At 52.4% G+C, this 23,611-nt stretch overlaps 1 protein-coding gene and 2 pseudogenes across 3 annotated transcripts in view; 2 read left to right on the top strand and 1 right to left on the bottom strand.

Moving 5' to 3' along the window:
• The window catches only part of LOC308186971 (olfactory receptor 14C36-like), a 232,119-nt gene extending 231,474 nt beyond the window's left edge, over positions 1-645 (top strand). The window contains exon 2 of the mRNA XM_080609126.1: positions 621-645. The gene's annotated coding sequence lies outside the window, so the exon portion shown is untranslated. The remainder of the gene's footprint in view (positions 1-620) is intronic.
• A 7,671-nt stretch (positions 646-8,316) lies between these two features.
• On the top strand, positions 8,317-23,094 carry LOC308186993 (olfactory receptor 14C36-like; annotated as a pseudogene). The gene is made up of 2 exons: positions 8,317-8,707; positions 22,353-23,094. The product of its transcript is annotated as an olfactory receptor 14C36-like (transcript).
• LOC308186984 (olfactory receptor 14C36-like) lies at positions 15,442-16,613 on the bottom strand (annotated as a pseudogene). The gene has a single exon. The product of its transcript is annotated as an olfactory receptor 14C36-like (transcript).
• Positions 23,095-23,611: the final 517 nt, after the last annotated feature.

Genomic DNA, 23,611 nt, shown 5'->3' with positions numbered 1-23,611 from the left:
CTGGGCCATCAAAGGTGCAGGAGACTGAAGATGAGGATGGGGATGTCGAAAAATCAACAGTAACTACCCGGACTCTATACCAGCGTGAGCTACGAGATGTGCAAAAAGATTTTGGTTGCTGTATAGGTGAGCAGCTTGTCACCTGGCTGCTCCGGTGCTGGGACACCGGAGCCAATTATGTGGAATTAGAGGGCAGGGAAGCCAGGCGGCTGGGATCCCTTGCTAGGGACGCATGCATTGACAAAGCAATTGGAGATGGAGCACGATCTCGCAGCCTCTGGAGGCGTCTCCTGTCAGCTGTGCAGGAAAGGTATCCCTTCAAGGAAGAACTTGTATGTCTACCAGGCAAGTGGACCGCCATGGAGAAGGGAATTCAGTACCTGAGGGAATTGGCCGTACGGGAAGTAATTTATAAGGACCTAGACAACGCACAAACATCCACAGATCCAGATGAAGTCCAGTGTACACGACCCATGTGGCGGAAGTTTGTACGGAGTGCACCATCATCATATGCCAGCTCATTGGCAATACTAACCTGGAAAGAGGATGAGCAACCCACAGTGAATGAAGTGGCTAAACAACTCAGGCAGTACAAAGGAAATCTCTCCTCTTCCCTACAGGCCTGTGTCTCGGCTGTGGAGAAACTCTCTGAAGAGGTCCACCAACTTAAAGAGAATTTATCTTCCCCTCCACCTGAATGAACCAGTGTCCACCAGCTAAAAGAGAATACTTTGGAGAAACTTTCTGAAGAGGTCCACCAACTTAAAGAGAGTTTATTTTCCTCCCCACCTGTACAAACCAGTGTCTCAGCTATTAGGGGTAAATGTTCATCTATGCAAGGAAGACAATATGGTGGGCACACACACACCGCCACCCTGTGATATTACCTACGTGACCACGGAGAGGACATGAGAAAATGGGATGGAAAATCTACTGCGACCCTAGAGGCACGGGTACGTGAATTGCAAAGGAAAACAATTGGGAAAAAGGGGTTCTCTGAAAAGTTTGCTGCTCCAACTTCCAGCAGGCAGTCCTTTAAACACAGAAACGAAGATTCTGACCAGGACTAGAGGGGCCCTGCCTCCAGCCAGGGGGAGGAAAGGGACAATCGAGTTTATTGGACTGTGTGGATTCGATGGCCTGGCACGTCAGACGCACAGAAGTATAAGGCTTTGGTAGACACCGGTGCACAATGTACTCTAATGCCATCAAGCTATACAGGGCCAGAGCCCATCTGTATTTATGGTGTGACGGGGGGATCCCAGCAGTTAACTGTATTGGAGGCTGAAGTGAGTCTAACCGGGAATGAGGGGCAAAAGCACCGTATTGTGACTGGCCCGGATGCTCCGTGCATCCTTGGCATAGACTATCTTAGAAGAGGATATTTCAAGGACCCAAAAGGGTTCCGCTGGGCTTTTGGCATAGCTGCCTTGGAGACAGAGGACGTTAAACAGTTGTCTACCTTGCCTGGTCTCTCAGAGGACCCTTCCATTCTGGGGTTGCGGTGGGTTGAAGAACAGCAAGTGCCGATCGCTACCACAACTGTGCACCGGCGGCAATATTGCACCAACCGAGACTCCATGATTCCCATCCATAAGCTAGTTCGTCAACTGGAGAGCCAAGGAGTGATCAGCAAGACTCATTCACCTTTTAATAGTCCCATATGGCCAGTGCGAAAGTCTAATGGTGAGTGGAGACTAACAGTGGACTATCGTGGCCTGAATGAAGTCACGCCAACACTGAGTGCTGCAGTGCCGGACATGCTAGAACTCCAGTATGAACTGGAATCAAAGGCAGCCAAGTGGTATGCCACAACTGATATCGCTAATGCATTTTCCTCCATCCCTCTAGCAGCACAGTGCAGGCCACAGTTTGCTTTCACTTGGAGGGGAGTCCAATATACTTGGAATTGGCTGCCCCAGGGGTGGAAACACAGCCCTACCATTTGCCATGGACTGATCCAGTCTGCGCTGGAGCAGGGGGAAGCTCCTGAACAGCTGCAGTACATCGATGACATCATTGTGTGGGGTGGGTAGTTCATGCAGTAGCTCTCGGGCCAGTCCGAACAGGACCAGATGTAAAGAATGTGCTCTACACCGCAGCCGGGGAGAATGGTCCCACCTGGAGCCACTGGCAGAAAGAACCTGGGAAAACTCGAGGTCGACCCCTGGGGTTTTGGAGTCGGGGATACAGAGGATCTGAGGCCCGCTATACTCCAACTGAAAAGGAGATATTGGCAGCATATGAAGGAGTTCGATCTGCTTCGGAAGTGGTCGGTACTGAAGCGCAGCTCCTCCTGGCACCCCGACTGCCGGTACTAGGCTGGATGTTCAAAGGAAGGGTCCCCTCTACGCATCATGCAACTGATGCTACATGGAGCAAGTGGGTTGCACTGATTACTCAGCGGGCTCGAATAGGAAACCCCAGTCGCCCAGGAATCTTGGAGATGATTATGGACTGGCCAGAAGGCAAATACTTTGGGATATCATCATCAGAGGAGGTGGTTCGTGCTGAAGAAGCCCCACTGTACAACAAGCCACCAGAAAATTAGAAGAAATATGCCCTGTTCACTGATGGGTCCTGTCGTATTGTGGGAAAGCATCGGAGATGCAAAGCTGCTGTATGGAGTCCTACGCGATGAGTTGCAGAAGCTGCTGAGGGAGAAGGTGAATCGAGTCAGTTTGCAGAAGTGAAAGCCATTCAGCTGGCTTTAGATATTGCTGAACGAGAAAAGTGGCCAGTTCTCTATCTCTGTACTGATTCATGGATGGTAGCAAATGCCCTGTGGGGGTGGTTACAGCAATGGAAGCAGAACAACTGGCAGCGCAGGGGCAAGCCCATCTGGGCTGCGGCATCGTGGCAAGATATTGCTGCCCGGGTAGAGAACCTGGTTGTAAAGGTACGCCATGTAGATGCTCATGTGTCCAAGAATCGGGCTACTGAAGAACATCAAAACAACCAGCAGGTGGATCAGGCTGCTAAGATTGCAGTGGCTCAGGTGGACCTGGACTGGCAACAGAAAGGAGAATTATTTATAGCCCGATGGGCCCATGACACCTCAGGCCATCAAGGTAGAGATGCAACCTACAGATGGGCTCGTGATCGAGGGGTGGACCTGACCATGGACACTATAGCACAGGTTATTCATGACTGTGAAACATGTGTTGCAATCAAGCAAGCCAAACGGTCCAAGCCTCTTTGGTATGGAGGACGATGGCAGAAATATAAATATGGAGAGGCCTGGCAGATTGATTACATCACACTCCCTCAAACCCGTAACGGCAAGCGCCACGTACTTACAATGGTGGAAGCAACCACCGGATGGCTGGAAACATATCCTGTGCCCCATGCCACCGCCCGGAACACTATCCTGGGCCTTGAAAAGCAAGTCCTGTGGTGACATGGCACCCCAGAGAGAATTGAGTCAGACAACGGGACTCATTTCCGAAACAACCTTATAGACACTTGGGCCAAAGAACATGGTATTGAGTGGGTGTATCACATCCCCTATCATGCACCAGCCTCTGGAAAAGTTGAACGATACAATGGACTGTTGAAGACTACACTGAAAGCAATGGGTGCTGGGACATTCAAAAATTGGGATACATATTTGGCAAAGGCCACCTGGTTAGTCAATACTAGGGGAGCTGCCAACCGAGCTGGACCTGCCCAATCAAACCTGTTACGCACTGTAGAAGGGGATAAAGTTCCTGTAGTGCACGTAAGAAACATGCTGGGTAAAACAGTCTGGGCTACTCCTGCCTCGGGAAAAGGCAAACCCATTCGTGGGATTGCTTTTGCTCAGGGACCTGGATGCACTTGGTGGGTAATGCAAAAGAATGGGGAGGTCCGGTGTGTACCTCGAGGGGATTTGATACTGGGTGAGAATAGCCCATGAGTTGAATTGTAGTATGTTAATTATTATATAATAATGTATGTCGTCACTACCATGATTGCTATATATCATAGATGAAAATGGTGATTAATTAGAATGTATTGGAAAGAATGTAACCTGAGCATGACATAAATGGTATGGAATAAGGGGTGGATATCTGTCCTGGTTCCAGTTAGGACAGAGTTAATTTTTCCTCCTAGTAGCTGGTAGGGTGCTACGTTTTGGATTAGGATGAGAAGAGCGCTGATAACATGCTGATGTTTTAATTGTTGCAGAGCAGTGCTTACACCAGGCCAAGGACTTTTCAGCTTCTCGCTCTGTCCTGCCAGCGAGCAGGCTGGGGGTGCAGCAGGAGCTGGGAGGGGACAGACCCAGGACAGCTGACCCCAACTGGCCAAAGGGGTATTCCATACCATCTGACGTCATGCTAAACAATATATAGGGGTGGCTGGCCGGGGTGGGGGGGCCGGCTGCTCGGGAATAGGCTGGGCATCGGTCAGTGGGTGGTGAGCAATTGCATTGTGCATCACTTGTTTTGTACGCATTATTATTAGTAATAGTATTATTATTATTATTGTTATTATTATATTCCTGCCTTAATAAACTGTCTTTATCTCAACTCACAGGCTTCACTTTCCCGTTTCTCTCCCCCACCCTAGAGAGGGAGGGGGGAGGGTGAGCGATCGGCTGTGTGGTGTTTAGCTGCCGGCCGGGTTAAACCACAACAAGCGTAATTTGGTGGAGGTGCAGAGCTGATGGGCATATTGTGGAGGATGCTACTAAAGACCTTTGTGCCCTTTTCCCTCCTGACAGCAACGCCACTTCCTTCTCAAGAGTCGCCAACAGAAGTGAGACAGATACTCTGGGATCATGAATGTCATCAGAAAGCTGATCCCAATAAGATATGGGGAGGTCAGGAGCAGCCTGGACAAGAGAGATGTGAGATTTTGGGGTAGGAAGCAGAGCTTGGCCAGCAGAAACTTATGATTTCGTACAGGTAAGAGGGTTCATGTAATGTAGATGCTGCGGTAACACTGACTTAAAACAGTGATGTATGGCCCTTACCTTACTTGAACCAGGAATTGTAATCCCTAAACCTAAATGTTACTACAACACTCTCAAAAGAATCCATTTTCTTGCTTGCTAACCCTAATGTCTTCCCTTAACACTAAAATTAAAATGGTCTCTTTAACCCTAGACTTCTTGGCAGACCTAAAACACCCCTAAAACACAGAGCTTGTCCATACCTTAACCACAGACCTGACACCACAAGCAGAACACCAAACACTCCCACTAAAACTTTGCTTAATCTCTAACCCAGAAAGTGAAATACAGGTACCGAGGGGGCTCTGTAGGTCAGCTACGACTCCCCTAGGTGAGCTCAGCCTCAGGATCTCCTGCCCCAGCAGGAGGAATGTGACTGGGGCAGTGACGGGGAGGTCACTTCTGTCTCTGCAGCTGATAGGGCAGCAGCAGGAACGTGTCACGCAAAGGGACTGTGAGGTCCCTTGTGTCTGGAGGTGGCAGGTCACCCTTGGCTTCTCCCTGGGATCAGCACTTTGAGGCTGACATCTGCCAGTGGCCCTGCTAGGCCAGCAGAAGGCCCCTGCTTGGCATGCTGCCTGTGGGATCCCCTCTGCCTCCATGCCCAGGAGGACCCAGACAGAAAGAAGGCCCGCAGAGGGGTTGTCCTGTCCCTTCTGCTTGAGTCCAGCACTGGACAGCAGGAGGCCCAAGGCTTGGCTGTGTCTAGCCAAGAAGCTGCAAGGCCAGCAGCAGACCCAGGCCTTGGGAGATGCTGCTGAGGTGACTTCTGTCTGCTTGGCTGACAGGCCGCAAGGAGCCTGATGGGTTGGGATGCCTGCTTCAGGAGTGGTTTCCACCCTGATGGAGCTTTGTTTTGTTGTGGAGATGAGCAGGAGAGAAAAAACTGCCACAAAGTGCACCTTCGAAGGTTGGCACTGGCCATGAGGAAGAAGAAATGTCCAGGGGAACAACTGGTCTTGCTGCTAGAGCCTGAGGCAAAGAAAGCATTAAGTGCCTCAGCCTTCACCTCATCTCTTGTCACCAGGTTTCCTCCCACAGACAATAAAAGATGATGAAGCTCCTGAATCCTCCATTATTAGAGTGTTTCTATAAAGATTTTTTATTGTCTTTGACAGTAATAGATGGATTGACAGCCACCTGGGCTTTAACCCATCTGTATACTTCCCTGCACAGCTCCATAACTTTTAGGACACAGCTCCAGACAAAAGAAGAGCACAGCACAGAAGAGGTGCACAGCACGGAAGAGGTGGAACCTGGCAGCCTTCCATCCCCTGCCCTTCTGTGACTCTGTGCTGCGATTCCATTCAGCTGGTTACTCCTGTATTATCCAAACTTCCCTGCAGCTCCTGATGCTGCTGTCTTGTCAGAGATAGCATAAACACAGAAAGGTGGAACTGTCTGCCTGCAGACATGAACACCTGACAGAATGGAGCATCAGACTGGGGGAACCTTGAGAAACTGCAGGATTTTGCCTACAGAAACCTCTTGACCTTTACAAGGAGAAGAGCCCAGTCCTGCAGCAGAGGAAGAGGAACCCCACACATCAGGGCAGACTGGGACCCTGCTGAGTGAGCAGTGCCCAGGAGGAGGAGGGCCTGGGCACCACGAGTGGTCTCATACGAGCTACTCAGCTAAGACCCCATATGACAGCACATGGACAAGGGTCTACAGCCAGCAGCGAAAGAGGTGCATGTCTGGGAGACGCTACGATACTCTGGTAATCAGAGGAGCAAGGAAATAGGCAAGGCTGAAAGTCCCAACAAACCGAGATCTTTGTGTCCAAGGCTATGGCTTTTGTCTCTGTCACTGAGGCCTATGAAGAGACAACGTATTGCTAAAGAACCAGGACCTCCTCATCCCCACTGATTAACCAGGCAGGGCTCGTACCATTCCCTGCACTTGGCCATGCACATCCCCATCTCCTCCTGCCCCAGGAAGAGCCCTGAGCAGTGTGTGAAGGGAAAGGATCGCCCTTCCCAGGGGCTGGGGGTCAAGGCCTGGCCCTTGTGCTTGATGACACACATCCAGTTTTCCTACACACCAGTGCCACCTTCACAGTGCCTTTGTCTCCTTGTCCTCACTGCCTCCAATGCTCTGCTCTAACGAGCTCCAAGGGAGGCTGTGTCAGTGCTGGCCCTCAGGGGGACACTGCAGGAAACTTGCCTCTGACTTGGACTTGTTGAGAGATGTCTTCAATTGTCTCTCAGTGCCTGAGGTTCGTGGGCTCCTCAGCAAAGCCCCCCAAGGGGGGATTCCAATGCCTTGGGCTGGGCGTGTGGTGCTGAGCTGGGCCGGGCTCCTGGGACAGAGAGAGCTCGTGGCAAGAGGGCCCTGGTGCAGAGAGACAGCTGTGCCCAGGAGCAGCTCCTGTGCACAGCGCAGCAGGGCTGGGGGCTCTGACCGCAGCTGGCACGGGGACAGGAGAGAAGGAGAGAGGGCTTGGAGGCAGTTGGCAGTGGGAGGATGCTGAGAGCTGCCTGCAGGAGAAATCTGCACAGCCCTTGACAAGGTACGTCTCTGGCTGCAGGGCCATGCAGCTGCACAGCCTGGAAGGGTCTCCTGCTGGGTCTTGTTTCTGGGAGGGCAGTGGGCAGTGCAGTAGGCTTTGGGAGTCCTGCTGGATGGCACTGCGAGGTGAGGAAGTCTGGCAGAAGCCCCTCGGAGTGCCCTAAGCCAGGTGCCCCCGGTCAGCCCAGAACACCCTGCACTGCCTGCCCCTGCCGGGCTCTCTGCCAGCTGCCCCGCAGCTCCTGCACCCATGGAAAGAAGAGAAGCTCCCAAGCTCCGTCTGGCTTGCTGTGGCCCTTCTTCCTCAGCAGAATTCTCCTGTTTCTTCTCAGGGAAACACCTCAATCTTATGATAGCGCAGCTCAGAGAGGGGTGACACAAGGCAGCTGAGAACAGGACTGGTGGACAGAAGGGCTCTTCTCAGTCTTCAGTAATGGACACTCCCATAAAATATCAGCAGGAGTGTCCAGGAAATGTGAGGGCATTCAACCATCCAATACCTATCCTAAGCATTACAGGGCCTACTGGGATAAAATAAAGCAAAGAAAATCCCTACAGCTCAGCTCTGCGTTCAGATGAGTTGTTTGCAGGAACCGACTAGTCAAATGGAGTTGAGTTTCCCCCATGTTCCTGCCTCCCTCCTGCTGCACAGCAGGAAGGACTCCTCTTTGATCCCACAGCAGCCCCTGCTCCCAGTGCCACCCTCAGCCAGCACGAGCTGCAGCTCAAGCAGGGGAGATGCAGAAAGGTTCTCCTGCAACGAGCGAGGCTTGGGCTGGGGGTGCTCTAAGACTTGCAATAGGTTTTCCTGAGATAAGTCTGTTCTAACCTTTTTCTGCCTTTTCCTCTTCAACAGACAGCAGTGTCCAAAGTCAGGAAATGCCCAACATCAGCTCTGTGAGTGAGTTCCTCCTGCTGGCATTCGCAGACACGCGGGAGCTGCAGCTCCTGCACTTCGGGCTCTTCCTGGGCATCTACCTGGCTGCCCTCCTGGGCAACGGCCTCATCCTCACTGCCGTAGCCTGTGACCACCGCCTCCACACCCCCATGTACTTCTTCCTCCTCAACCTCGCCCTCCTTGACATGGGCTACATCTCCACCACTCTGCCCAAAGCCATGGCCAATGTCCTCTGGGACACCAGGGCCATCTTCTACCAAGGATGTGCTGCACAGGTCTTTTTCTTTCTCTTCTTTATATCAGCAGAATATTTTACTCTTACTGTCATGTCCTGCGACCGCTACGTTGCCATCTGCAAGCCCCTGCACTACGGGAGCCTCGTGGGCAGCAGAGCTTGTGCCCAGATGGCAGCAGCTGCCTGGGGCAGTGGCTTTCTCAATGCTGTCCTGCACACGGCCACCACATTTTCCCTGTGCCTCTGCCAAGGCAATTCTGTGGACCAGTTCTTCTGTGAAATCCCCCAGATCCTCAAGCTCTCCTGCTCAGGTTCAGACTACCTAAAGGAACTTAGACTTCTGGTGGTTAGTGCATGTTTAGCATTTGGCTGTTTTGTTTTCATTGTGCTGTCCTATGTGCAGATCTTCAGGGCCGTGCTGAGGATGCCCTCTGAGCAGGGCCGGCACAAAGCCTTTTCCACGTGCCTCCCTCACCTGGCCGTGCTCTCCCCATCCATCTCCTCCCCATCCTTGGACATGGTGACATCATTTCTGTACTCGGTGGTGCCTCCAGCAGTGAACCCCCTCATCTACAGCATGAGGAACCAGGACCTCAAGGAGGCAGTGAAGAAACTCTTCGGGTCGGGGCTGCTGCTTCCCTGGAGCCATGGCCATGGCCAGCAGCAGGACGTGGCCTTTTCACTGCTGCTCTCTTTTGCTTCCACATTGTGCTTCTTGTATTTGGATAAGCCCTGAGATCTCATGTATGTTGGTGACAGTCCTGTTATCTCTACATTGGCATCTCTTCAATGTCTCTGCACGCCTTTTGCAAACCTGGTTTCAGGAATACACCCAAGGAGCTGCTTCCTGAACAGACCTCTTGCTTTTCTGGGCCTCACAATGGATCAGAACCCCAGCGTGATCAGTGAAGGACCAAGGGCTGGACTGGGAGCTGCCTTCTTGCTTGCCTATGGCCCAGCAAACAACAACTGGCCTTTGAATTATTTGCCTGGGACTGTCCCAGTGGTGCTGGGTCTGATGGCAAATGGCATCCTGGAGAGGAACCTGGAGCTGTTCTGTGCGTGGGCCAGGCCTCTTGTGCTGGCCTGGGGAGCGGGGCTGGCCCTGCGGGGCACAGGCACTCTGTGCTGGGGATGTCCCAGGCAGGAGAGCAGGGCTCCTGCAGCTTCACGGCCCTCCATCTCCTGAGCCGTGGCTGGCCCCAGCGCGGGGGCTGCTGGGGAGGCCCAGAGCCGCCTTTGTGCCAGCAGCTGCGGTGCCTTGCGAGGGGCTGGGGCTGTGCTGGCCGTGCCCAGAGCCCTGCAGCAGGCTGCGGTGGGCACTGCCCTGGGGCCAGCCCAGCCTGGGCTGCTGGGCTGGGAGAGGTCCGGGAGGTGGGGAGAGGTGGGCAGGGGCTGGGCTGGGCTGGGCAGTGCCCGGCAGAAGGCACCAGCAGCGTCAGGGAGCGGTGGCAGCATGCAGGGGAGGGCTCCCAGCAGGGCTTGGTGCTGCAGAGCCAGGGCTGGGGAAGGGAGCCCCGAGCTGCAGGGGCAGGGGACACGAGGCCGCTCGGGGCCCTTGCTGGCCTGGGCAGAGCAGGAAGGGGGCCCAGGGCATTCGTCCCCTCACCGCAGCCTGCCACGACCTGCACGGCGCTCACGGAGCATTCAGGGCCAGGCTCTGCCCCGTGGTGAGCAGGGAGAGGGCAAAGCCTCTCTGAAAAAGAGGCTGAAAGTGAAAAAGGTCCCTCCGCTGCCCCATGGTGTGACAGGGCCAGGGTGGGACAGGTTACCTTTATTTGATGTAGTTCTTGTGTAATTTGCATTGGTGATGGCACAAAAAGACAGCTCCTTCAGCAGTGATGTACATCCTTCTTCATGTTAGGGCACAACTCAACGTCCTTCACTCTGCTTTATCTCACAGATGAACTCGATTAGGTCTCCTTGGTTACTCTGAGGCACAATGCAATGCTTTTTGCCTTCTGCTACTGCAGCACAATATGTGTGACTTTCCCTTACTCTGCGCATTGACCTGACGGGTCATTTCACATTTTTCACTTTCTTATCCCTAGTTGGAAGGGGATGATTCCCCAGAGTGGGGCAAGCTGATGGGTTCTGCCTCAGCCCTTTGAAGTGTCCTGCTCTTGAGTCTTTCAGGCTGAGTTTTCCACAGATGACCTAGGACGGTAAATTGATGTTCAGGTGCCTACTAGGAAGGAGGGAGAGTGTCTTGGGATCCCAATGGCCATTTGAAATTTAGGTCTATCCAAAGAAACGGCTGAAGAAGGAATTTGCCTTGAAGGGGTTTCCTGTGCTGGGCTGGGCTGCAGTTTCAAGGAGAAACACCACTGCTGGCAGTGGAGGTGCCCGGGAAACATCACCTGTCCCCACCTTATCCACCAATGGGCTCTGGTCTCCTGCAGGTCCTTTCAGACAGCTTCCATTCCAGGGAATTACTCTAAATGCACCAGAGCCGCTGGAGGCCTAATGATTTCATTGAAAGCAGAACCAGGAAAGGTGATTTCAAGGAAATATTTCAAATGTGAGTAAACTACTCTGAAGACCTTGGCACTGGTTGCATAAAGCAACTGCTCATTACCTCAAATGATTCAATCCCTTCCGTAAAATGTCACACAGTGTAGTTTCTCTCATGACGAAATAGGCATTTTCAGGACGTATATTCGTCACAGAAAAAGAAATACTGGTGTTCACCTGTACTTGCATTGTCATCGCTTTGTCTATCATGGTGTGCTCCCTCACGTTCCAGGTACATCCACCTGTCTGGATTAAACAGTCCATGCTGAATGTCCCCTTTCCAGCTGCCTGTCTGGACCTATGCACTTCCCATGGTTCTCCTGGCTTGCCCTCCCCTTCCTCCTGGATCACTCAGAGCGCCCTCACCAACCCAGGTGCTGCTTTGAGCTTCAGGGAGTTGAAGCTTGCCCAGTTATCTGCAGTCTGTCTAACTGTGTCCTTAGAAAGCTCATCATCTTTTATCATTGAATTAATATCATATGGATTAATTCTAATCTTAACACTTATAATTTCCGGTCTATCAGTATAAAAGACTTCTTGTACAGTCATCCTTTTGGGAACATAAACCTCACAGGAGGCACACAGGATGAGGAGCTTGCTTTGCTTTTGGAAGATTTCTGCATGTTTTCCTGTTGTTTGGTTTGAAATAAGGAGAAACCCTTCTGCGCCTGTGTGCATCCAGGTCTCTAAGGCAAGCAGGAGGGAGCTGGTGCAAAGGAGCTGTAACACCCAGCTGCAGACTTCTCGGCCGAAGTCTGGTGGAAGGAGAAGTGATGCAAGAGCCAAAGAGAGAAATGTCAGGGCTGGGGTGGTGAGGAGCAAGGTTCTCCATGCAGTGTCAGACCTCAAGAGTCTGCTTTTCCTCCCTATGCAGGTCTCCAAAGGAGACACCCTGGATCAATATCAGTTAGAGAATAATGCTCCAAACTGAAATCCAGCTAAACGCATCCTTTAAGATGAGAAAATATTTTTTTCAGGTGCTTCTTGAAATCTTCCTCCTTAACTACACCATGAAAGCTCTCCAATTAGCTCCACAAGTCTTGGAGACTTGAAGAAAATTATGGGAGAGATATGGCTGCTTAGGACGTTCTGCATTTTAATGAGTTCCATGGTGTATTTTGGTGCTCAGTCTATGAAGCTCAGGTACTGAGAGGAGAATGATTTAACCGCTTGAGAAGGTAAAGTCAGAAGGAAAAGTTGAAGTGACTTGGAGTATTAATGGGCCCCACTGAGGGCTGTTCCTAACAAAGCCTCCCCAGGGACTTGTTAGGGCAGATAACTGGAGGCCATGATTCCAGACAGGCAAAGCGCTGTGCTGAGAAAAGTCTTGGTTGGTTTTGGTGAAGCAGAAGGGCCAAGGCCTGACCCCAGCCCCTGGGAGGGGAGATCCTGCACCCCCACGTCTGGCTCAGGGCTCTTCTTGGGGTCTGTATGATGTGGTGGGCAGTGTGATGCCATGAGAAGAACTTCATTAGGACACCTCCCCACCCCTGCACAGGATATCAAGGAAGCAGTGAGGCCCCATTGCAATGACTCTATCTCGTCTCCTCAGAAGCTCTAGGCAAAGGGACAAAAACGTCAGGGCTGTTGGGGCCTTCCATTCCTGCCAGCACCCTCTGCCTTCTCCTCTGCAGGCTTTCCTATGCTGTCCCACACTTTGCCTTATTTCCTTGAAGTCTGCGGACACCCATCTCTGTTCACCACATTGCTCTCATCCAGAACTTTCCATCATTTCACCAGTCTCTCATCAGCCCTCACCAGCTGTTCCTTGAAACACAAAGCTAGAGTCTGATCATAGATACTCACCAGCATCTCCCAAGGCCTGGGCCTGCTGCTGGCCTTGCAGCTTCTTGGCTAGACACAGCCAAGACTTGTGCCTCCTGCTGTCCAGTCCTGGCCTCAAGCAGAAGGGACAGGACAAGCCCTGTGCGGGCCTTCTTTGTGTCTGGGTCCTCCTGGGGATGGAGGCAGAGGGGATCCCACAGGCAGCATGCCAAGCAGGGGCCTTCTGCTGGCCTAGCAGGGCCACTGGCAGATGTCAGCCCCAAAGTGCACATCCCAGGGAGAAGCCAAGGGTGACCTGCCACCTCCAGACACAAGGCACCTCACAGTCCCTTTGCGTGACACGTTCCTGCTGCTGCCCTATCAGCTGCAGAGACAGAAGTGACCTCCCAGTCACTGCCCCAGTCACATTCCTCCTGCTGGGGCAGGACATCCTGAGGCAGAGCTCACCTCTCTAGTCTCTTTGGGACTAAGGCTCACTTTTCTGGGTTAGAAATTTAGCAAATGTGTTGGTCTGCTTAGGGTGTCAGGTCTGTGGTTAGGTTATGGGCAAGCTTTGTGGAATAGTTTTTTGTTCTACGTCTGCCTAGAAGTCTAGGTTTAATAGAGGATATTAATGCTAGCGTTGAAGGCAGGGATTAGGGTGAGCACAAGAGTGAAGGCAAAGGCAAAGGGCTATGGGCTGAGTTTTGCTTCATGGAATACTTTGAGTTTAAGCTTTAGACTAGTGGATTCCTGTCAGGGTGTTGGAGTAACATTTAGGTTTAGGGATTTAGGTTACTCTTTAAAATTGGGTAACGGCCTTGTATCAATGTTTCAATTCAGTGTTAAAGCAGCATCAACATTACCTGAAGCCTCTTACCTCTAGGAAATCATTGTAGAGGTTCGCTCACCCTTCCCCCTCCGTCTGTATGATGGGTGAGAGAATTAGAAAGAAATGAAAACTTGTGGGTTGAGATAAATAGAAAGGGTTTATTAGGACACAAAAGAAAGGATAATAATAGTAATAGTAATAATAGTAATAATAATAATAGTAGCAATACTAATAGTACTAGTACTAGTACTAGTAATAATAATAATAATAATAATAATAATAATAATAATAATAATGATAATAATAATAATAATGTGTATGAAGCAAATGATGCACAATGCAATTGCTCACCACCCGCTGACCGATGCCCAGCCTATTCCCGAGCATCCGGCCCCCCCACCCCGGCCAGCCACCCCTATATATTGTTCAGCATGACGTCAGATGGTATGGAATACCCCTTTGGCCAGTTGGGGTCAGCTGTCCTGGGTCTGTCCCCTCCCAGCTCCTGCTGCACCCCCAGCCTGCCCGCTGGCAGGACAGAGCGAGAAGCCGAAAAGTCCTTGGCTTGGTGTAAGCACTGCTCTGCAACAATTAAACATCAGTGTGATATCAACATTATTCTCATCCTAAATCCCAAACACAGCACCATACCAACTACTAGGAGGAAAATTAACTCCATCCTAGTGGAAACCAGGACAGTCACCCCCCCCCCCCCCCCCCCCCCGCCTGTACTGGTGCTTGGGGTTATTCCTCCCTAGGCGCAGGACCCTGTACTTGCCCTTGCTGAACTTCATGAGGTTCCTCTCGGCCCAGCCCTCCAGCCTGCCGAGGTCCCTCTGAATGGCAGCACAGCCCTCTGGGGTATCGGCCACTCCTCCCAGCTTTGTGTCGTCCCCACAAGTCAGGATGACTTTAGGCAAAAGCTGAAACTTCTGACATGACAACCTCTGCCCAAGACCTCTTCCTCTATGGGGCTACCAGGTACTTAGGAAGAGAGGATCTCACAACCTGTGTGCAAAGCAGGTGCCTTCTGCTTCCCTATCACGGACACTGGCAGATGTGAGCCTAATGGCAGAGATCCCAGGATCCCAGGAGCCAAGGGATGACCTGCCGGCTACTTCAGAAAGAGCTCAACTCACAATCCTCTTCAGAGATATTCACTCAGGACTGGATTAGGAATTTCTGAGGCACCTCTGAGCTCCTAATACCACACCTACAAAACACCCCCTTTATGGCCCAGGACCTGCCCAGGGAGATGTGAGCAGGTTGTGATCCTTCAAGCCCATGGCACTGCTGCTGGACTCCCAGCCTCTCAGAGACACAGGAGCCAGTTACTTGCAGCCCTGGGAGGTGCTGTCAGCCATCAGCCCCATCGTGTGCCGTAGAGCCCCAGTGCCTAGGAAATGGGAACATTCATCAACTGGAGGGCACTGGCAGCTAACAGGGAACCTCTGAACCAGCCCCAAATCCCTGAAAGTCCATGCTGGGTCTGTGCTCTCACCACACCGAGACCCCGTGGAAAGAAGCAAAGCATCGTGCCCCTTTGGAGCCTCTTCCTGGGACTCGATCTTGACAGCAGCTCTGCAGGAAGGCCTCAGCCTTCAGGCAGTGCCCGGAGGAGATCCCCCCTTAGGAGGGATCTGCAGAGCCAGACCAGGTCTCACAGGTGGGACATCAGACAAGGAAGGCAGTGCGGGCTCCTATATTTTGTTTATGTTCACAGAGATGCGAGTTCCTCATATACAGAATCTCTGAGCTGCAAACACAACACAGACAGAAATAGAAAAGGGACAAATAAAGATATATCACTGGGCAACATGGGCTAAATTAAGAAAATCCTGGAATATTAACTAACATCAACAGCAACAAAAATTTACAGATTTCTTGTTTCTGTTATAGTTGATATTATGTGCTACATGCAAAAGGAGAGGGGCAATTTATTGATTCTTAAACACATCTAGTCGTAAGTTTCACCAAGGCATCCTTGACCTCCTGGTTCCTCATGCTGTAGATGAGGGGGTTCAGTGCTGGAGGCACCACCGAGTACAGAACTGCCACCACCAGGTCCAGGGATGGAAAAGACATGGAGGGGGGCTTCAGGTAGGCAACCATGGCAGTGCTGACAAACAGGGAGACCACGGCCAGGTGAGGGAGGCACGTGGAAAAGGCTGCTCAGAGGGCATCCTCAGCACAGCTCTGTGCTGAATATAAGATCTGAATAAGATCTGAATATAGGAGAAAACAATGAAAACAAAACAGCCAAAGGCTAAAGAAACAATAAATACGAGTGCCCCAACTTCCCTGAGGTAGGCATCTGAGCAGGAGAGCTTGAGGATCTGGGGGATTTCACAGAAGAACTGGTCCACAGCATTGCCTTGGCAGAGGGGCAGGGAAAAGGTAGTGGCCGTGTGCAGGACAGCATTGAGAAAGCCACTGCCCCAGGCAGCTGCTGCCATCTGGGCACAAGCTCTGCTGCCCACGAGGCTCCCGTAGTGCAGGGGCTTGCAGATGGCCACGTAGCGGTCGTAGGCTGTGATGGTGAGAACATAAAATTCTGCTGATATAAAAAACAGAAAGGAGAAGACCTGTGCAGCACACCCTTGATAGGAGATGGCCCTGGTGTCCCAGAGGGAATTGGCCATGGCTTTGGGGAGAGTGGTGGAGATGGATCCCAGGTCAAGGAGGGCGAGGTTGAGGAGGAAGAAGTCCATGGGGGTGTGGAGGCGGTGGTTGCAGGCTACGGCGGTGAGGATGAGGCCGTTGCCCAGGAGGGCAGCCAGGTAGATGCCCAGGAAGAGCCCGAAGTGCAGGAGCTGCAGCTCCCGCGTGTCTGCGAATGCCAGCAGGGGGAACTCGCTCACACAGCTGCTGTTGGCCATTTCCTGCCCTTCATCAAGGGCACTGCTAAGAAGAAAAAATACAGACTGAGTGTTAGGGGAAATTTCCCTGAGTAATACTCTTTTCTTTTCTCATTAAAGCCTTCACATTGTCTTTCTTTCAGGGTTACCTTTGTGTCTCTCCCTGCTTGTAGCCCTGCTTTGTGCTTCCTGAGTGTCCCGTGCTTAGCAGCCACCTCAGCCCATCAGCCCCCAACCCGCCACCTCTGCTCCACTGCAGTGCTACCTGTTGTTGAGTTTGCAAACCTCAGCCAGAGGTCACATCCAGGAGGGCTGCTCTGTCCATCCCCTGGTGCCCAGCTGCTGGCTGCTTGCAGCAGTCAGGTGTGGGATGGCTGCATTCAGAAGTTGTGCTAAAAAATTACATCTCCTTGTCTGCAGGTCCTAAAGAACAGCACAGAAAAACCCTGGTGCAGTCTGTAAGTAGAGAGAAGGGAGGGGATATTCTGAGGTTCGTCAGTAACCTGCTTAGGTCTCAGTTCAACGCAGTGGAAGCTCAGTCACCTGTGCAAATCCAACCACTCAACACAGAGCCTGCCCCAGAATCAGAGCAGGAAAAACAGGCAGAGACTTCAGAAAGTGCCTTCTCTTTGCAGGCAGCCCCTGCCCTGCCCTTCCTCTGCCCAGGGCTGCCCTGCAGCACTTTCTCCTTCACACTGCACAAGCCACGAGAGACATCCTGGCAGCTCCTGGCCAGGCAGAGACGACCCGGACCCAGGAGCCCCTTCCAGGAACCTCCCCTGCACTGTCCTGCAGCCAGAGACTTACCATGGGCAGGGCTGTGAAGGTTTCTCCTGCACTGAGCTCTCCTCTGCCCGCACCCTGCAGGCTGCCTGGAATCCCTTTCTGCCTGGGTGCCTGCGGTCAGAGCCCCCAGCCCTGCTGCGCTGTGCACAGGAGCTGCTCCTGGGCACAGCTGTCTCTCTGCACCACGGCCCTCTTGCCACGAGCTCTCTCTGTCCCACGAGCCCAGCCCAGCTCAGCACCAGATGCCCAGCCCAAGGCATTGGAATCCCCCCTCGGGGGGCTTTGCTGAGGAGCCCACGCACCTCAGGCACTGAGAGACAATTGAAGACATCTCTCAACAAGTCCAAGTCAGAGGCAAAGACCTTGTTGGGTTCCTCAGCCTTCTCCATGGATGTCATTACCAGTTCACCCTTCTCATCCATCAGAAGGGGAACACTCTCCTTGGCTTTCTTTTCTGAGCAATGTATCTATAGAATCTCTTCCTGTTATTCCTTGCATCCGTTGACAAGCTCAATTCCATCTGAGCCTTGGCTTTCCTTATTCCATCTCTGCACATCCAGAACTGAAACATGCATGAGGGCCTGGGAAAAGGAACCCTGGATCCATAGAAGCCATTTGGGAAACAAAATTATAGGCAGGAAGTGTGATTCTGTGGAGGTGCAGAGCTGATGGGCCCATTGTTCAGGATGCTCCTAAAGACCTTTGTGTCCTTTTCCCTCCTGACTACAACGCCACTTCCTTCTCAGGACTGGAGTAGCCAACAGAGGTGAGACAGATACTCTGGGATCAAGAATGTCATCTGAAAGCTGATCCCAACAAGATATGGGGAGGTAAGGAGTAGCCTGGACACGAAACATGAGATTTTGGGGTGGGAAGAGGAGCATGGCCAGCTGAAATAAGAGGGTTCATGTAATATTTAAGCTGTGGAAACAGTGACTGAAAACAGTCTTGTGTGGCCCTTACCTTATTTTAACCAGTAGTTTTAATCCCTAAAACTAAATGCTACTCCAACACTGACAGGAATCCCCTACTCTAATGCTTGAACTCAAAATATCCCTTGAAGCAAAACTCACCCATAGCCCCTTTCCCTTCCCATTACTCTCTTGCTCACCCTAATCCCTTACATTGACACGAGCATTAAAATGCTATATTGAGGCCTAGACAAGTTCTTGGCACAATAAAAAGAATTAAACCAGAGAGCTTTCCCATACCCTAAACACAGAAGAAGACCAAACCTTCCCATTAAACCTTTGTTTACTCTCTGACCCACAAAGGTGAGCCCTATTCCCGTGGGGACAAGAAAGTGGTCAGCTGTGCCTCAGGATCTCCTGCCCCAGCAGGAGGAATGTGACTGGGGCAGTGACTGGGAGGTCACTTCTGTCTCTGCAGCTGATAGGGCAGCAGCAGGAACGTGTCACGCAAAGGGACTGTGAGGTCCCTTGTGTCTGGAGGTGGCAGCTCACCCTTGGCTTCTCCCTGGGATGTGCACTTTGGGGCTGACATCTGCCAGTGGCCCTGCTAGGCCAGCAGAAGGCCCCTGCTTGGCATGCTGCCTGTGGGATCCCCTCTGCCTCCATCCCCAGGACGACCCAGACACAAAGAAGGCCCGCACAGGGGTTGTCCTGTCCCTTCTGCTTGAGGCCAGGACTGGACAGCAGGAGGCACAAGGCTTGGCTGTGTCTAGCCAAGAAGCGGCAAGGCCAGTGGCAGGCCCATGCCTTGGAAGATCAAAGAATCATAGAATCATAGAATATCCCAAGTTGGAAGGGACCTATAAGGATCATCAAGTCCAACTCCTGGCACCGCATGGGTCTGCCCAGAAGTTTAGACCATGTGACTGAGTGCACAGTCCAATCTCTTCTTAAATTCAGACAGGCTCGGTGCAGTGACTACTTCACTGGGGAGCCTGTTCCAGTGGGCGACCACCCTTTCCGTGAAGAACCTCTTCCTGATGTCCAGCCTAAACCTCCCCTGCCTCAGCTTGACACCGTTCCCTTGGGTCCTGTCCCTGGTGATAACAGTGAATAGGTCACCTGCCTCTCCACTCCCCCTCGTGAGGAAGTTGTAGACTGTGATGAGGTCCCCCCTCAGCCTTCTCCTCTCCAGGCTGAACAGGCCAAGTGCCCTCAGCCGCTCCTCATACGTCTTCCCCTCTAGGCCCTTCACCATCTTCTTCGCCCTCCTCTGGACACTCTCCAATAGTTTATAGTTTAGTTAGCTTAGATTATATAGTCTAAGATGCTGCTGAGGTGACTTCTGTCGGCTTGGCTGACAGGCCGCAAGGAGCCTGATGGGTTGGGATGCCTGCTTCAGGAGTGGTTTCCACCCTGATGGAGCTTTCTTTGGTAGTAGGAAAGAGCAATCGAGAAAAAACTGCCACAAAGTGCACCTTGGAAGGGTGGCACTGGCCATGAGGAAGAAGAAATGTCCAGGGGAACAACTGGTCTTGCTGCTAGAGCCTGAGGCACAGAAGGCATTAAGTGCCTCAGCCTTCACCTCATCTCTTGTCACCGGGTTTCCTCCCACAGACAATAAAAGATGATGAAGCTCCTGAATCCTCCTTTATTAAAGTATTTATGTAAACAGTTTTTATTGTCTTTGACAGTAATAGACGGATTTAGCTCCAGCAGGGCTTTGTCCCTTCTAATTTTGACCTGCACAACCCCATAACATTCAGGACACAGCTCCAGACAAACTGACAGCATGCATGAGAAGGAAGCACAGAGGAGGTGGAACCTGGCAGCCCTCCATCCCCTGCCCTTCTGTGACTCTGTGCTGCAATTCCATTCAGCTGGTTACTCCTGTATTATCCAAACTTCCCTGCAGCTCCTGATGCTGCTGTCTTGTCAGAGATAGCACAAACACAGGAAGGTTGAACTGTTTCCCTGCAGACATGAAAAGCTGACAGAAGGGAGCATCTGTCCAGGAGAACCTTGAGAAACTGCAGGATTTTGCCTACAGAAACCTCTTGGCATTTACAAGGAGAAGAGCCCAGTGCTGCACCAGAGGAAGAGGAACCCCACACATCAGGGCAGACTGGGACCCTGCTGAGGGAGCAGTGCCCAGGAGGAGGAGAGCCTGGGCACCACGAGGGATGCCATACGAGCAGTGGTGCTGCTCCCCAGGAACCAGGCCAGCTTCCTACAGAGCTGCCTTACGAGGAGCATGGCCACCAAGAAGATCTGACTTAACATACTCAGCGCAGATCCGGTGTGACACCACACAGATGAGGAAAAGAGGTGGAGGTCTGGGAGTCCCTAGGACAGCCTGGTGTAGACAGGATAGAGGGCTGTGGCAAGTCTGAAAGTCCCAACAGGACCCAGGACTTTGTGTCCATGGCTCTGGCTGTTGTCTCTGCCACTGAGGCCTACAAGGAGACAGCTTCTCGGTAAACCACCAGGGCCTCATTGCCTCCTCGCCCCCACCCATGAACCAGGCAGGGCTCGTACCATTCCCTGCACTTGGCCATGCGCATCCCCATCTCCTCCTGCCCCACGAAGAGCCCTGAGCAGTGTGTGAAGGGAAAGGATCTCCCTTCCCAGGGGCTGGGGGTCAAGGCCTGGCCCTTGTGCTTGGTGAAACACATCCAGGTTTTCTACACATCAGGGTCACCTTCACATTGCCTTTTGAAGAAGGAGAGAAGGAGAGAGGGCTTGGAGGCAGTTGGCAGTGGGAGGATGCTGAGAGCTGCCTGCAGGAGAAATCTGCACAGCCCTTGACAAGGTACGTCTCTGGCTGCAGGGCCATGCAGCTGCACGTCCTGGAAGGGTCTCCTGCTGGGTCTTGTTGCTGGCAGGGCAGTGGGCAATGCAGGAGGCTTTGGGAGTCCTGCTGGATGGCACTGCAAGGTGAGGAAGTCTGGCAGAAGCCCCTTGGAGTGCCCTAAGCCAGGTGCCCCCGGTCAGCCAAGAGCCAAGTGGCCGAGCCTAGTTTAGACACTGCAGGGGATGCAGACTGGATATTGGGACACTCCAGCTTGTGGATATCTAGCTCTGTCTGAGGGGCATTCTCCTGGTCTTCAGGCTTCTCTCCAGCAGGATGCAGCTCTCTCGTGGCATCCTTGTGTTATCCAGGTGCCCCAAGGAGGAGACACCTCTGTGCTAAGGCCATGTCCGTGCTGCTGGATGGCGTTCAGTGGGCAGCTGGAGTGAGGCCTCTGCAGCCCTGGATAGGAGGGAGGAGCTCAGATCTTGCTCACAAGCCACAGACCATGTGAGGATTCTGCCCAGCTGCACTTGGACTGGGGCTTCTCTGCTCTCAGCTGTCTCCAGTTTCTTCTCAGGGAAACACCTGAACGGGATGGTCCTGCAGCTCACAGAGGGGTAGCTGAGACCAGGAGTGTTCAGCAGTGGCATCTGCAGCTCTGTTCGTCATTGGGATGCATTGTTGGAAACAGCACTGCAAATTTCATTGACCTGATAAATGGACTGAACTTGAGTTCCCCCCATGTTCCTGCTTCCCTCCTGCTGCACAGCAGGAAGGACTCCTCTGGAGCCCACAGCAGCCCCTGCTCCCAGTGCCACTATCAGCCAGCACCAGCCGCAGCTCAAGCAAGAGAGCTGCAGAAAGGTTCTCCTGCAAAGAGAGAGGCTTGGGCTGGGGGTGCTCTAAAGCTTGCAATAGGTTTTCCTCAGAGAATACTGTTCTAACTTCTTCTGCCTTTTCCTCTCCAACAGACAGCAGTGTCAGGAAATGCCCAACAGCAGCTCTGTGAGCGAGTTCCTCCTGCTGGCATTCGCAGACATGCGGGAGCTGCAGCTCCTGCACTTCGGGCTCTTCCTGGGCATCTACCTGGCTGCCCTCCTGGGCAACGGCCTCATCCTCACCGCCGTAGCCTGCGACCACCGCCTCCACACCCCCATGGACTTCTTCCTCCTCAACCTCGCCCTCCTCGACCTGGGATCCATCTCCACCACTCTGCCCAAAGCCGTGGCCAATGCCCTCTCTTCTTTGTATCAGCAGAATTTTATGTTCTCACCGTCATGTCCTACGACCGCTACGTTGCCATCTGCAAGCCCCTGCACTACGGGAGCCTCGTGGGCAGCAGAGCTTGTGCCCAGATGGCAGCAGCTGCCTGGGGCAGTGGCTTTCTCAATGCTGTCCTGCACACGGCCACTACCTTTTCCCTGCCCCTCTGCCAAGGCAATGCTGTGGACCAGTTCTTCTGTGAAATCCCCCAGATCCTCAAGCTCTCCTGCTCAGATGCCTACCTCAGGGAAGTTGGGGCACTCGTATTTATTGTTTCTTTAGCCTTTGGCTGTTTTGTTTTCATTGTTTTCTCCTATATTCAGATCTTATTCAGATCTTATATTCAGCACAGAGCTGTGCTGAGGATGCCCTCTGAGCAGCCTTTTCCACGTGCCTCCCTCACCTGGCCGTGGTCTCCCTGTTTGTCAGCACTGCCATGGTTGCCTACCTGAAGCCCCCCTCCATGTCTTTTCCATCCCTGGACCTGGTGGTGGCAGTTCTGTACTCGGTGGTGCCTCCAGCACTGAACCCCCTCATCTACAGCATGAGGAACCAGGAGGTCAAGGATGCCTTGGTGAAACTTACGACTAGATGTGTTTAAGAATCAATAAATTGCCCCTCTCCTTTTGCATGTAGCACATAATATCAACTATAACAGAAACAAGAAATCTGTAAATTTTTGTTGCTGTTGATGTTAGTTAATATTCCAGGATTTTCTTAATTTAGCCCATGTTGCCCAGTGATATATCTTTATTTGTCCCTTTTCTATTTCTGTCTGTGTTGTGTTTGCAGCTCAGAGATTCTGTATATGAGGAACTCGCATCTCTGTGAACATAAACAAAATATAGGAGCCCGCACTGCCTTCCTTGTCTGATGTCCCACCTGTGAGACCTGGTCTGGCTCTGCAGATCCCTCCTAAGGGGGGATCTCCTCCGGCACTGCCTGAAGGCTGAGGCCTTCCTGCAGAGCTGCTGTCAAGATCGAGTCCCAGGAAGAGGCTCCAAAGGGGCACGATGCTTTGCTTCTTTCCACGGGGTCTCGGTGTGGTGAGAGCACAGACCCAGCATGGACTTTCAGGGATTTGGGGCTGGTTCAGAGGTTCCCTGTTAGCTGCCAGTGCCCTCCAGTTGATGAATGTTCCCATTTCCTAGGCACTGGGGCTCTACGGCACACGATGGGGCTGATGGCTGACAGCACCTCCCAGGGCTGCAAGTAACTGGCTCCTGTGTCTCTGAGAGGCTGGGAGTCCAGCAGCAGTGCCATGGGCTTGAAGGATCACAACCTGCTCACATCTCCCTGGGCAGGT

This window comes from Anser brachyrhynchus (genome assembly GCF_964034855.1).
Source record: "Anser brachyrhynchus genome assembly, contig: SCAFFOLD_56, whole genome shotgun sequence".
NCBI lineage: Eukaryota > Metazoa > Chordata > Aves > Anseriformes > Anatidae > Anser > Anser brachyrhynchus.
Note: the sequence above shows the minus strand (reverse complement) of the source record. Positions and strands in the feature narration are given on the sequence as shown.